Here is a 12,836-nt window from a genome sequence, read left to right as displayed (position 1 = left end):
TCTAGATCGTATTGGTCGCGGGTTTGGAAGGTGCTATTCCAGGAGCCTTGCAGATGTTACACACTGCTGCGAATGTGCGTCAGTGGTGGAGCGAATGAATGCAGTGGAGTGGGTGCCAATCAAGCGGGCTCAATGCTCGCATCAGAGAAGGTCATTCATCAAGCCCTTGCCCCTCGCCTGAGATGCGAACCCTTGGTTAACCTCGCCACTTATCTACTTTCTCTAATGAAACAGCAGCCTGCGGGACGACAGTTACATTTGTTTTTCATTTTTATTGTAGATGGTACACACAGCTGTCACTGTGCGTCGGTGGCGGAGGGAATGAATGTGTGTGGATGGGGTGCCAGTGAAGAAGGCAGCTTTGGCCTGGATGATGCGAAGCTTCATGAGTGTTGTTGGAGAGGCACTCATCCCATCCAGACAAACATTCAATCACACTCCTGAATTGGGCCTCATTGTTTGTGGACAGGCTCTTCAGAGAAAGGAGGTGAGTTACTCACTGCAAGATTCCTAGACTTTGACCTGCTCCTGTCTTATTCTGTGGAAGCCCTGCAGTCATGTTCTGGAACTGAAATGACTGACCTCTAACAACCACAACCATCTTCCTTTGCGCATGGTTTATCTCCATCCAGCGAAGATTTTTCGCCATGATATCCATTAACTCGCGTTTTTCTAGAGGTCCTTGATGCCACAGTCGGTCAAATGAGGCCATGATGCCAGGGGTCGTCATTCTCAGCTCACCTCTGAAATTCAGTTATTTTGTCCATGTTTGGACCAAGGCTGCAATAAGGTCATGAGCTCAGGGAACCTGGCGGAACACACAATGAGCGCCAGTGAGCACGCCCCTGCTAAACAGTTCCGTTTGGCTGCTGTGTTGATGGCCAGTTCCATCACATTGCTTCTAATCGAGAGTAGACTGGTGGGGCAGTTTTTGGCCGGGTTGGATTTGTCCTGCGTTTTGTGTACAGTACATAACTGGACATTTTTCCATATTTATGGGTGGAAATGGCACGTTCTGCTGCTCAAGTCCTCAGTCCTATTGCTGCAATATTGTAGGGTCCATAGCGTTTCCAATATCCAGTGCCGTCAGCCGATTTTTATTATCACGTAGAGTGAATCGAATTTGCTGAGAACTGGCACCCGTGATGCTGGGGACATCTGCTGGACGCCAAAATGAGTCATTTGCACGGCAATTCTGGCTGATGATTGCAGCAAATGTTTCAGCTTTATCTTTTGCATTGACGCGCTGGCCTCCTCAATCACTGTGCATGAGAATGTTTGTGGCGCCTTCTCCTCCGGTGAAGTGTTTAATTGCCCAACAACTACATTACAGGGAATTCAGCGGTTCAAAATGGCAGCTCACCACCAACATATAAAGGGCCATTAGTGATGGGCAATAAATGTTCGCCCAACCCAGCCAAGTCCACATCATTTGAATGAATAAAAAAAGCACATTTTGAAAAAGCTTTGCAAAGTCAGGTCGTATGTCGGTGACGACATGATAGTTTGCCTCTCACATTTTATTATTATCACAAAATGTTGCACTTTACACCCTGGCCAATGGCAACCGCTCGGACGATGCCGGGGAAATTTAAGTTACGGTTATGTCACTGGTTACAATCGCTTTTGTTGGAGGTGATCATGAGCTAGCGTGTCTGTGGCACTAAAGATGAATGACATTTATGAGTCCAAGGCTGAAAGTAACACCCATCTTCGATCACCCCATGTTGCAGAAGTCGATGGACCGTTTTATTACCTGATGATTTCAGAATATGATTTGACGGAGTTCATTCTATAGTGAACGTAACCACTGCTGCATTCGCATTGATGGGTTATCACTTTTGAACAAGTTTAAGTTCGATGAGCATAGGGAATGACACTGAAGAGCTCCTGCAGTAACGTGCTGGGGTTTAGATGATTTGAGTTTGGAAACTGCAACTATCGTTCTTTTGGGTTCGCGGTGACTAACCCAGTGGAGATTCTTCTCCCGAATCAATTCGCAAACACAATCAACGTCGGCCTTAATGTCAAGTAAATATTTTGTTGCACTGTGCATTTGAACTCTTTCCTCTATGTTTGAGCCGAGGCTGCAATGAGCTGTTCTCAAGTTTAATTTCCCGAATAGAGCAATAACCTGGGGCTGAACCGTGTGCTCTCTTACCGCCAGCGTGTACCGCAGCCCGGAAGTTGACGCAATTCCAAATTCAGCCCTGCCGCCGGTGACCCCCGATAATACGCTAATTAGCGCGAATTAGAGGCAAAAGCGGTTTGCAGGTCGTCACACCACCAAAAGACTGCTGGAGGGCGGGGATTCTAGTCTCGGAAGCTGCATACACCTGGACCAAATGTGATAGCCATAATTCCAAAGGGCCCCATTGCTCTTGGCTGTGTCAGGTGACCCACCAGATGATCAAGCGAACATATCTACTTTACATAGTGAAGGTTTGAGCATCTTCCAGTCTAGTCAAGTAAGGCAATTTAAATGTTTACCTATTATAAAATTTAAATGCTGCGGAAATAAAATAAAACAGAAAATGCTGGAAAAATTCGGAAGGGCTGGCGGCATCTGTGGAGAGAGAAACAGAGTTAACGTTTTGAGTCCGTATGACTCATCTTCAGAGCTGAAGAGACGTGGAAGTGTAATGAGTTTTCTGTTGTTGAAGAAGGGGAGTGAAGTTGTTGGAGCAAAAAAAAAGCTGTGGTAGATGAATATGTCATGTGCGCAAGACAAAGGCGGTGGTAATAATGGTGTTCATGACGAAGGAAGCTGCTCATATTGACACGAAGGCCACATATCAGAATATCTTAATAGCAGAACAAGGGACTTGTTTCCCTGAAAGCAAAACATGAGAACAAGCTACAGAAAGGCCTTGTGGGTATTGACATTGGGAAAAAAAGAATATCAACATGGAGGGCAGAGTTCAAGGTGCGAATTTGTTGAACGCAGGGTTAAGTGCAGAAAGCCGTAGTTATTTATCCAAAAGATGAGGTGCTGTTCTGCCTGTTTCCCAAATCAAATCCTGGGAACAGCACCTGACTTTCCCATTCGGCACGTTAAAGCCTTTTGCATTTAATAATGAGTTTAGCAAATGCAGGCCATGGACTCTGTCCTAGGTGTTTTTTTTTCCCAACACGTTCCCCACAAGGCTAGCCTGAAATTTGTTTTTATGTTTTGTTTTCAGAGAACGCTAACACTTCTTTTGCTATAAATACCTTATGCTACCTGATCTTTATGCAAGTTTTAGCACGTGCCTCAATCACTAACGCTACGAGTTTACCATTCCATTTACCTTGTTACCATGATGTGTTTGTCAAATCTTTTTGAGCCCCCACCGATCGTTGGCCTTCTATTTTGCTCCACCTACTCCATCCCGTCTCTTCCACAGTATAAAACATATTACATTTCTACCTCTCTTCAGCTATAAAGAAGTCATGCGGACTCGAAAGGTTAACTCCGTTTCTCTATCCACAGACGCTACCAGGCCTGTGAAGTATTTTCCAGCATTTTCTGATCTTATTTTATATTTTAGCGATTAAACTCATAGTCGCTTACATCACAGAACCAAGCCATTCAGCTCATCAGGTCTGTGCCTGTCAACAAATATCTGACTTCAATAATCTCTAACAACAATTTCAAACTTCAACGGTGGAAAAAAGTTATTTTCTGCAAGTCTCCCACCTTTTGGTACTGACGAACTGTGCAATTATTACTATTGCCAAGCATAGATGTCTGCGCCATCGGAGCGAAGGGAGAAGTAGTCCAGAACGAGCGACTCTGCCTCCTGATACAGTGAGGTCGCCCTTGGTGCCCTGTTGATGCAGTACATGCTAGGCATTACCTGTTGTTCATGCTGAGCAGTGCGAGAAAGGGGACGCCCAGCAGACTCATGCTAAGAGGGTGCATTTATCCGCTGATGTCAACAGTGTTGATGTGGTGAGAAGAAATTGGCCCCAAAGCGACAAAAGGCTCAAAGGCCTCATGATGTCAGTTGCAGGTAGCTAGGTCTGTGTGTGTATGTTCTTTGTGTGGCAGACGTCCGCCTGCACCACGGCTAAGAGTTTCTGGGTTCATCCTGACCCTCTGTGTATGGCTCCGCCCCCTTCCTGAGGAACCACAGCAAACTGAGCCTCCCTGTTTTCACCGCTTCCAGTCCTCCTCCTTCTAATCCATCTTGACCCCACATTGGAGGATATACCTCCAAATGAGCCAGCAATCCACATCTCCCTAAGACACTTTTTCACCCGTCAGCCCAGGGTAATGGACCGGACAAAATTACAATAAAAGAGCCCTCTTAATCAAAGGCGGGGTTTCTTAGTAAGAAATACCCAAATGGCTCCATGTCCTCTCAAAAGAGCAGCCCCGGCTGTCAATAGACTTTTAACAGGAAAACGGAGACCCCACTGTCATTTGCAGTTTTAAAACACTCCCACGCAAGCTTGCCTTTAAAAAAACGACTCTTAATCTAACATAGGTCTCGTCTTCAGTTCCTCTTATTGCCTTCTGAATGTATTATTGCAGTGAATGGGTACTTCATTAGTCGACATTTTGACCCGCCCTCCTGATGTTTTTTTTTAATGGAAAACAGGCGTGATAACGCAGTTAACCGCACCCGACGTCTTTGCGCCTCATAATGTGCTGCGGATCGTGGAGGATAAAATTCCGCCCTGGACATTGATGTAAAGATTGTTGGCGCGTAAGTGTCGACTGATAGTACTTTCGCAGAGAAATTCCACTATAGCAAAGATGCATAATTCCAAAATTGTAAGATCACCCCTTTACTCAGTGCTGCCAGTTTGAAATGAGATGCAGATGTTTCACACGGATCGACAAAGTCAACAATGATATGAAGGGGTGGCTTCCACGTAGATATGCCTTGCAACACTGCTTCTGTGACTGGAGGAGTATTTCGCACTTCAGTCCCATTACCCAAGTATTCGAAACCCCGCTACCCTCAATTACTGGCCTCCGTCCTCCCAAATTGTGTTACGTTTCATAGAAGAGAAAAACAGGTTGTCGATCTGTCACCGATTACAGACAGATCCTTCTCCTGCTTAGTTATTTGGCCGGTTTCTTCATGTACTCGCACCCTCCCCAAAACCACGCAAATATTCTGGCTCTTTCCTTTGTGCGATATGCAAATAGGCAAAAGGCCAGCAGGTGGCTAACATATTCCTATTATTATACGTATTATTTCTATTATTGTTATTATTATTGCTGTTTTTTATTATTATTATTATTACTTCGAATCTCTGTGCCTGTGCAATCATTCATTTTGATTTCAGTGCTGGATCTCTTAGTTTACCGTCATGGTTATGAGCAACCAGGAGAGAACCTGAGAATGGAATTGGGTTCAACCTATATGTGATCCCGATTTGTCCCCCGCATGAAAATAGTCAGCCAATAGTACTGGGAGTACTGTTTCCCTTTTAGCAACAAACAAGGTAATGTACGGTCTGTGGAGTAGAACAAACTGCTTCATAAGTAATTTGTATTGGTGTTTACTAATTAACACGAATATGTCAAAAATGATGCCTATAGAAACCGAAACATTGGAAGCAATGGATAGAGTGAAAATTGCGGGAGGAGGTCGTGGAGAAAACTGCCATACTTAAGCTAGATACGTCACCGCGTCCGGATGTATTGCGTGCCCCGTTGCTGAAGTGTGGATGGAGATGGCGGAAGGGCTTGCCATATTCTTGAAGCCGTCACGAGATAAGGGGAAGGTGCATCTGAATATAACAGTGGCAAATGTGTCCCACTTTTTTTTAGAAAGGAAGTAAGATTAGTTAGTTTAACTTCACTGTTGCGGAAGGGTTTATTAACAATAATCAGGGAAAAATCAATAGGTTCTTGGATATCTGCAATTTGATTAACTATATCCAGTGAAGGTTTGTAAAAGGCACAGTATGCTTGACTCTTTGGAAGCACTTAATTCAATTTTGTTGTGAAAGCAGGTACATTTGCTAAATGGAATGCACTGGAGGCTATGTATATGGATATAAGTAATGTTTTTGGCAAAGTGCTACAAAACAGGTTAGCGAGCAAAACTGAGTCTCATAGAAGCGGAAGGCAGGAGACAAATTGGATTTAAAAAAAAACCAAAATGTCTTTCATGACCATAAACAGCGAGGCATGCTAAATGTTATTTAATTATTTATTTGTTAATTTATTTTGGTATTTAACTATTTGCTGATGAATTTCTTTCATATTGAATGATCGGTTCATTCATTCTTCGTCTGCTTGCTTTTCCTGTTTACTTATGCTTATATTTACTAAATATAAACTGCTTGAGCCTTGGAACACAATGTGCAATTTCTACATTTGCCCATGATATGCAACTTGGAGGCGTGGCAAACAATAATCTTGATATGAATCGCCTGAAACATGGATAGACAAACAGAACGGGCAGGCAAGCAGCAGGTGAGACTTAAGGTAAAGATTTGTATACTCTTAACTCTATGCTCTCGAGTTATCTATCCTTTCATGAGTGAGAACCCCTCAGTCCAATTGCTCTGTTCAGACGTCTCATAATTATAAATACATCTATCAAATCTCCTCTCAGCCTTGGTTTCTCTAAGACGACTAGTCTTATCTTCTCCAGTCTATCTTCGTAACTGAAGTTCCTAATCCCTGGGACTATATTCATGAATCTTTTTCTGCACCCTCTCCAATGCCTTCACATCCTTCTGAAAGCATAGCACCAATAGCTCGGCGTAGTACTGTAGCTGAGGCCGAAATATTGGCTCATATAAATTCAACTTAAATCTCTTGTTCTTGTACTCTGTGGCCCTAGTAATAAAGCCCACGATAATGTATGCTTTACTGATAACTTTCCCAATCTGCCCTGCCTCCTTTAATAACGTATATACACGTACACGCAGAACCCTCTCCTCCCGCGCCCTCTCTAGAGTTGAACACTTCATTTTATGTTGTCTTTCCATGTTTCTCCTAAAATGAATCACGTTAAGCTTTCCTGCATTGAAGTCCGTCTGTTACCTCTCTACTGCTCATTCCACCAACCTGTAAATTTCATTTTGAATTTCTAACCTATCCCCCTCACTGTCCAAATTGTTTCCAACCTTTTATAGGTTCACAACGCTTCCAAATTTTGTGAGGAACGATTGCTTTTATGTTTTATACAGCGAGTGCTTATGGCCTGGCATTCGCTGCCAAGCAGGGTGGCAAAGAGGAATCAGTGAATGGTTTGAAAACAAAAAAAAATGGAGGGGAACTTGAACGAAATAAAGCTGCAGGGCTATGATGAAGCGGGTGAGTAGAATACAGTGAATGATTGAATTTCTCCATGTATAACCGACTTGGGCTCGATGGGCCCGATGGCCTGCTGTGTCGTCAATGGTTCTATTATCTATCGCGTACATTCCTTGGAAGTACTCAGCACTCTCATTTTTCGCAGAGATTGGGAATTGGTGGAACTAACATATCCTTAAGGCTGAAAAATCTGTGTAGGAAAATATTTTACATTTCTCTAGATAACACTTATAATGTTGATTGAAACACAAAGCAACATTTTGCTAATGAAGGTTAAACATATAGATTTCATGTTTCAGTGCTCAATGAGTTAAGTGCCTTACCTGTGTCTTTTACTCGCTTCCTCAGCTTTTCTATTTCTACACCAAATAGAAGAGTCAGAGAGAGAGCCTATGAGAGACAGCGGTATTCAAAGTGACATCATGGAGACAGCGCTATTCAGGGAGACGAAGTTTAGAGCAAATAATTATCTGGAAAAAGAACAACAGCAATTCAACACGTGATGTAAAAGAACATGAAGTTGTGCAGTGGTGTTTGAAGAACCTCATAGGGACAGAGAATAGATCAATTAGTTCAAAAATACAGCAATCAAGGGGAATGAGAGTCAGCATCAAGGAGATGACTAAAATAAAAACAAGGCGAGAATTTTACATTTGTGGTGGATTACCACAAACGATTCCTCCGCGAAAATGTATGGGGCGAGTTCACACCGCACATTCCTTTGTAATTGTTATGCAACCACTTAAAGGCGGGTGGACAGCTAATTAACTGAAGGTGGACATTCCTCTCTATTCTGGTGGGCAGCCCCCTTCACCGCCGCCCCACCCCCACCTTCCCCCCACCGCCCCGCTCGATGGCTACCTGACAATTAAATGGGCGGCAGCACTCTGGCCGCAGAGGCTTCACGGAAGTGTCAGTGAGGAACGCAAATCATCCAAAAATGGGTCCTCGACAGCCATTTAACGGTCCAAAGAAAGTTAATTGCCAGGAGAAGGAACTAACTTCCAACACTCGGAGGGCTGGGGTGGGGCGGGTTTTTGTGGATAGAGGGATGGAATTCCCGACTCAGAGATGCGCGAGCCGAACAGGTTCGCAGCCGAGAGTTTAAAAGCAGGTAATTGTGCATAGTCTCACAAAGGGGAGTGGAGGTGAGGCCAGCGGATTGCGGGGAAAGTGGGGTGGGAGTCCCAACGGTGAGGGCTTGGGAGGAAGCATAAGCAGGAAGCATTTGTTGATTGTGGCGTTGTATCACGCGCTCCAACTCCTCCCCCCTGCCCACCACCAGGCCTGACAAATGTGACAATTAGGGCACCTCGCCTCCCTTCCCTGCTTCCCACCACCCCCGCACCCCCCCCCCCCCCCCCCCCCCCCCCATCCCCCACGCCCACCGGTTCCGGAAATTGAGTTGTGTGAACAACAAATTTACTGCATGTGAATCGCATACAACAGTAGCTAATTTAATATTTCGCTAACCCTTTTCGTCAAGACGTTTTTTCAGTGTGTCTATTTCTGAAAAAAAGTAGTGATTTTTTTTTTTAACGAAGGCTGAACTTTAGTCCCATGTTCCTAGTTTAGATATGCTTTGACTTGTCTTATTGCAGCTTTTTTATATATTTGCTTGAGGACATGAATACCAGTTGCTTTGTATTTAACTAGCAGTTAGATATGAACAAGGCAGTGGTGAACATTCAGAAAGGAAAACAATGACGTATAGATCAAGGCGCCGCCGTAAAATATTAGTAAGATGTTTAACATGAATGATATTTGAGAAAGTAAAAACACTGATCAAATAAGGGAACGAAGGTAGGTCAAATAATATGATACGAATATAGCAATATATTCATAGATTATTAGTGCATTTAAAAACAGCCTAGCTGTCATTTAAGAGCATGTTTGGATTCTTCCAAACAAAATGAGATCGAAAGTAGTGATTTATTTTACAAAAGTTTCCTAACTGCTGGAGGCTATGCTCAGGAACCCGAGATGGATTCGGAAATACATGATGCGGATCCACTGCAGTAGGGACGGGCAGGTTAACGGCTCTTATCAGCAACAGCGTAACATATTACAATTAATGTGAAGCGCCACTTTAGCATATGTAAAGCAAAGCAACTCTTCACAAAAAATCGTCTTTTGGGATGCGCTTTCTTGCGTTACAGATTTTTAAAGATCAATTTGCTGCAGATAGTCCTGTTAATATGATCATCGCACTGGCGGAGGAATGGAGTGAAGGTCTGCAATGTAGGTATCTGTCGGCCAACATTAGATTCCTGTCAGGTGAATCGAAGGATTGTACAGACGTCTTGAACAGTATTCTCGATTGCTATTTCTCACGATTGTGTTCATCTTTTGACTTCAAAGGGCGAAACCATGATGGCGTGAGGAACGGTTTGGCGATTTCCTTTCGCCATTTTGTGCTGCAAAGCAAGGCAATTATCAGTTTTTTGCAGTTTGTGAATCAATGAAGGCTTTAGGAAGAATGGAAAAACTGGGAAGGTACGTGTGAGTGTGTGCATGAATATGTATGTGCAGGCGAGGGGGTGGTTGTGGTGGGGGTGGGGTGTAATGTTAGGACAGGAACGCGAAACGAGCAATGCAAGTAATGAAGTAGCAACAAAAAAAGTGGACAGTTTGACACGAAGGCTCGCCAGAAATTGTCACGTGCTCATACGGCTAAAATTCAACGTGCTAAATGCAATTTTCTCCATTAAGGTTACTTTGCTAGCTACTTATCCACGTCAACACTGAAGTGGTGCCTGAGTGAAAAATAATACTCGGCATTTCTCGGCCATATTTAGTAAATTATTATGACTGCATCGATAGTTTCCCATTCCTGAAACCATTTTTTGCTTTCATGGCGATCTATATTGTTAGTGTGGATGTTCGATTTTGGGGCAAAAAAAACAACATGCATGAACTTAACCCAATGGAAAATGCCTTACGCGTATCTTTCATATGCAGGTCCATTTCTGTAAGAGAACATGTTCAACTTTAAACTTTCAGATGTTGATCGTTTTTGCGCGTTGACAACCAGAGAATTACCCCACGAGCGCACCTGTGCCGTAATGTGTTTGAAATTTAAATTTCCTATGGGAAGATATACGCTGCCTGGACCCCTCTGTGAATTCCTGCGACACTGAAACGGCCGTTGGAGATTTGGGGAAAATGCTCTGAAGTGCAGGAAATTTACACTATTTCGTGCATTGATTTTAATCATACGCGTTGGGATACGACGTGCACTCATTTGAAGCTGAATCTCTTCGGAAGTATCTTTTCCCTACACAAGTCTTAATTAGATATAACTTGCGGAACATTGGACGCCCTCCTAAAACAACATGAAAATATAAACACACTGACCAAGATTTCTGCCATTTACCATAATATATCATAAAGTTGTTCAGTGTCTAACTTTGCTATCCTCACCTTCAAACAGAACGTGGGAAGGTTTACCGCATTAAGTACGCCACATAAGTAAAATTCTAAATTAAAGACATCTCGTCGTTCTTCCACTGTCTCTGGCTTAAAAATCCCGTGGCACATCTACTGGAAGCGGTGAGCCGGCATCTGCTACACATGGGTAGCAGCGGTTCAAGAATGCGACTTAAGTGGAATTATGCATGGGAAACAAATGCCATCCGTGTTGTTGACGCTCCAAACGATAAATGAATGAAAAGTTACTATTGGTGTTATTATTATTTCTCAACAATATTTTTAAAACCGTCTCTTTGATATGCCAGGTTACTCTAAATCCCACGCATTGGGTGAAAGAGAGGAAAAAAATTGGGTTAAATGACAATAAAAGAAAGCGCTGTAGAAAAAGCAGATTTTGGGGAATATCAAGTATTCCTTTTATTTGTATCGTCATTAACATTTCTCGAAAAGGTCAAGCGTGATCCGAGAATTCCTTTTGTTGTTGTCAATTTAAGATACCTTCATAGTACAACAAGATCCCTTACTGGCGCTAGCCTTGATCTGCAAAATTTCAATATAAATTTGCTTGCTATGATTATCTTCTTGTCTGGGTGTAGTAGCGTCCAATGTTCGTTGCTATCAGTCAATATCAAAAGGCGTTATGCGAGAGCATTCATGCGTGTTACAGGGTCACACTGGCATGTTTTTAAAAAACATTACTAGTGCCAAAAATTACAAAGTTAAATATTACTAATGGAGGTGGATATACTTTCTGTTATATCTCTATCGTGATTACTAAGTAAAAATACGGTTAATAGTCGCCATGAATCAATTACATAACTGGAGATGGAAGTCAATTCTCTGCGGACCATATTCTTAGGTGTAACAAAAGAGCAAGGCCAGGAAAATATTTTCTGCAGGTCCTAAATTGCTGCATTACTGTTGCAGTTCCAATGCCATGGCGGCTTCATAACATGCCTCAATGTCACAAAGCACCTCCAGATGGCTAAAATAAAGATCGGAGGCGGGGTGGGTGAGTGGAATGAACACCTGTCCCCACCTCATATTTGAAGTCGGCGGGGCGAGGGTTTGGCGAAGAAAGATAGGACGGGTTACTAGCCTGCCGACTTTCCGCTCAACCTGAGCTGTCCCCCATAATATGGTGGGTGGGTGAAGCTTCGGCCAGCCCTTACACACTTAGGCCTGTTAACCTGCATAACGTCCTGTTTTCGCCAAGCTACAATAATAAGTATAACTGGGGATGACCGAGCAAAACGGCCAACCCGCGACTTTAGAGTCCCAGGGGAAAAGGCGAGATAGAACGGGGTAGACGTTACTCGCCCTGAGGGATTGAGGGATGGCCAATTGTTTTAGTTGAGGCGCTCCCAGAATTCAAGTTGGGGTACGTTGGGGTTGTGGTGTGGTGCAAAAATTCATCTCTGTGAACTTTCTTACCCTTGGCAAGAGCCGCTAGATCACGCGGGCACACTCCCAGCATAATGCTATTATAGTTTCGGACTGAGATGAGGTGAAATCTCTTCCCTCAAAGAGATCCTTTTTTTATTGAATTTTCTACCACCAGAAGTTGAGGATGCTTTACCATTGAATACATTAAGCTTCAGGTGGGCAGGTCTTTTGTCTCTCAGGGAATCAAGGGATATGGGCAGTGGGCAGGATGTGGATCTGAGTTCAAGGATCAGTCTCGTCTTATTGAATGGTGGCCGAGTTTCGAAAGGCATATGGACTACTCCTGCTCCCCTTCAACATGGCCTGATGTTCTTATTTAAAGTGACATGAAAGGAAACGTACTGCTGGGGCGGGTGAGGGGCACATTCGCATCTTCGTAAGGACGTTAGTAGCATAATGAGACTGGAGAACGTCTTTGCATCTGCGTCAGAGATGAAGGCGAGTTTAACGTCGGCGTTAAGGACGGGGAATAGGTTTTACATGTATCAGAACAAGCAGAAAAGCGGTGCTAAACAACGTGGAATTATAGATATTTGAGAAATGGCACACTCGTTACGGGATGAATCCTTGGTTGCTAAGGCAGGCATGAAGGGAAATAACAGAAGACTTGACCAACATTATTGGATCTTGGAGTATTGTATGATTTCCCATATTACACCCTGTTCAACAATTAAGTGAGGAAGAAAAC

This window comes from Cetorhinus maximus, chromosome 21 (genome assembly GCF_964194155.1).
Source record: "Cetorhinus maximus chromosome 21, sCetMax3.hap1.1, whole genome shotgun sequence".
NCBI lineage: Eukaryota > Metazoa > Chordata > Chondrichthyes > Lamniformes > Cetorhinidae > Cetorhinus > Cetorhinus maximus.
This window is presented reverse-complemented; position numbering follows the sequence as displayed.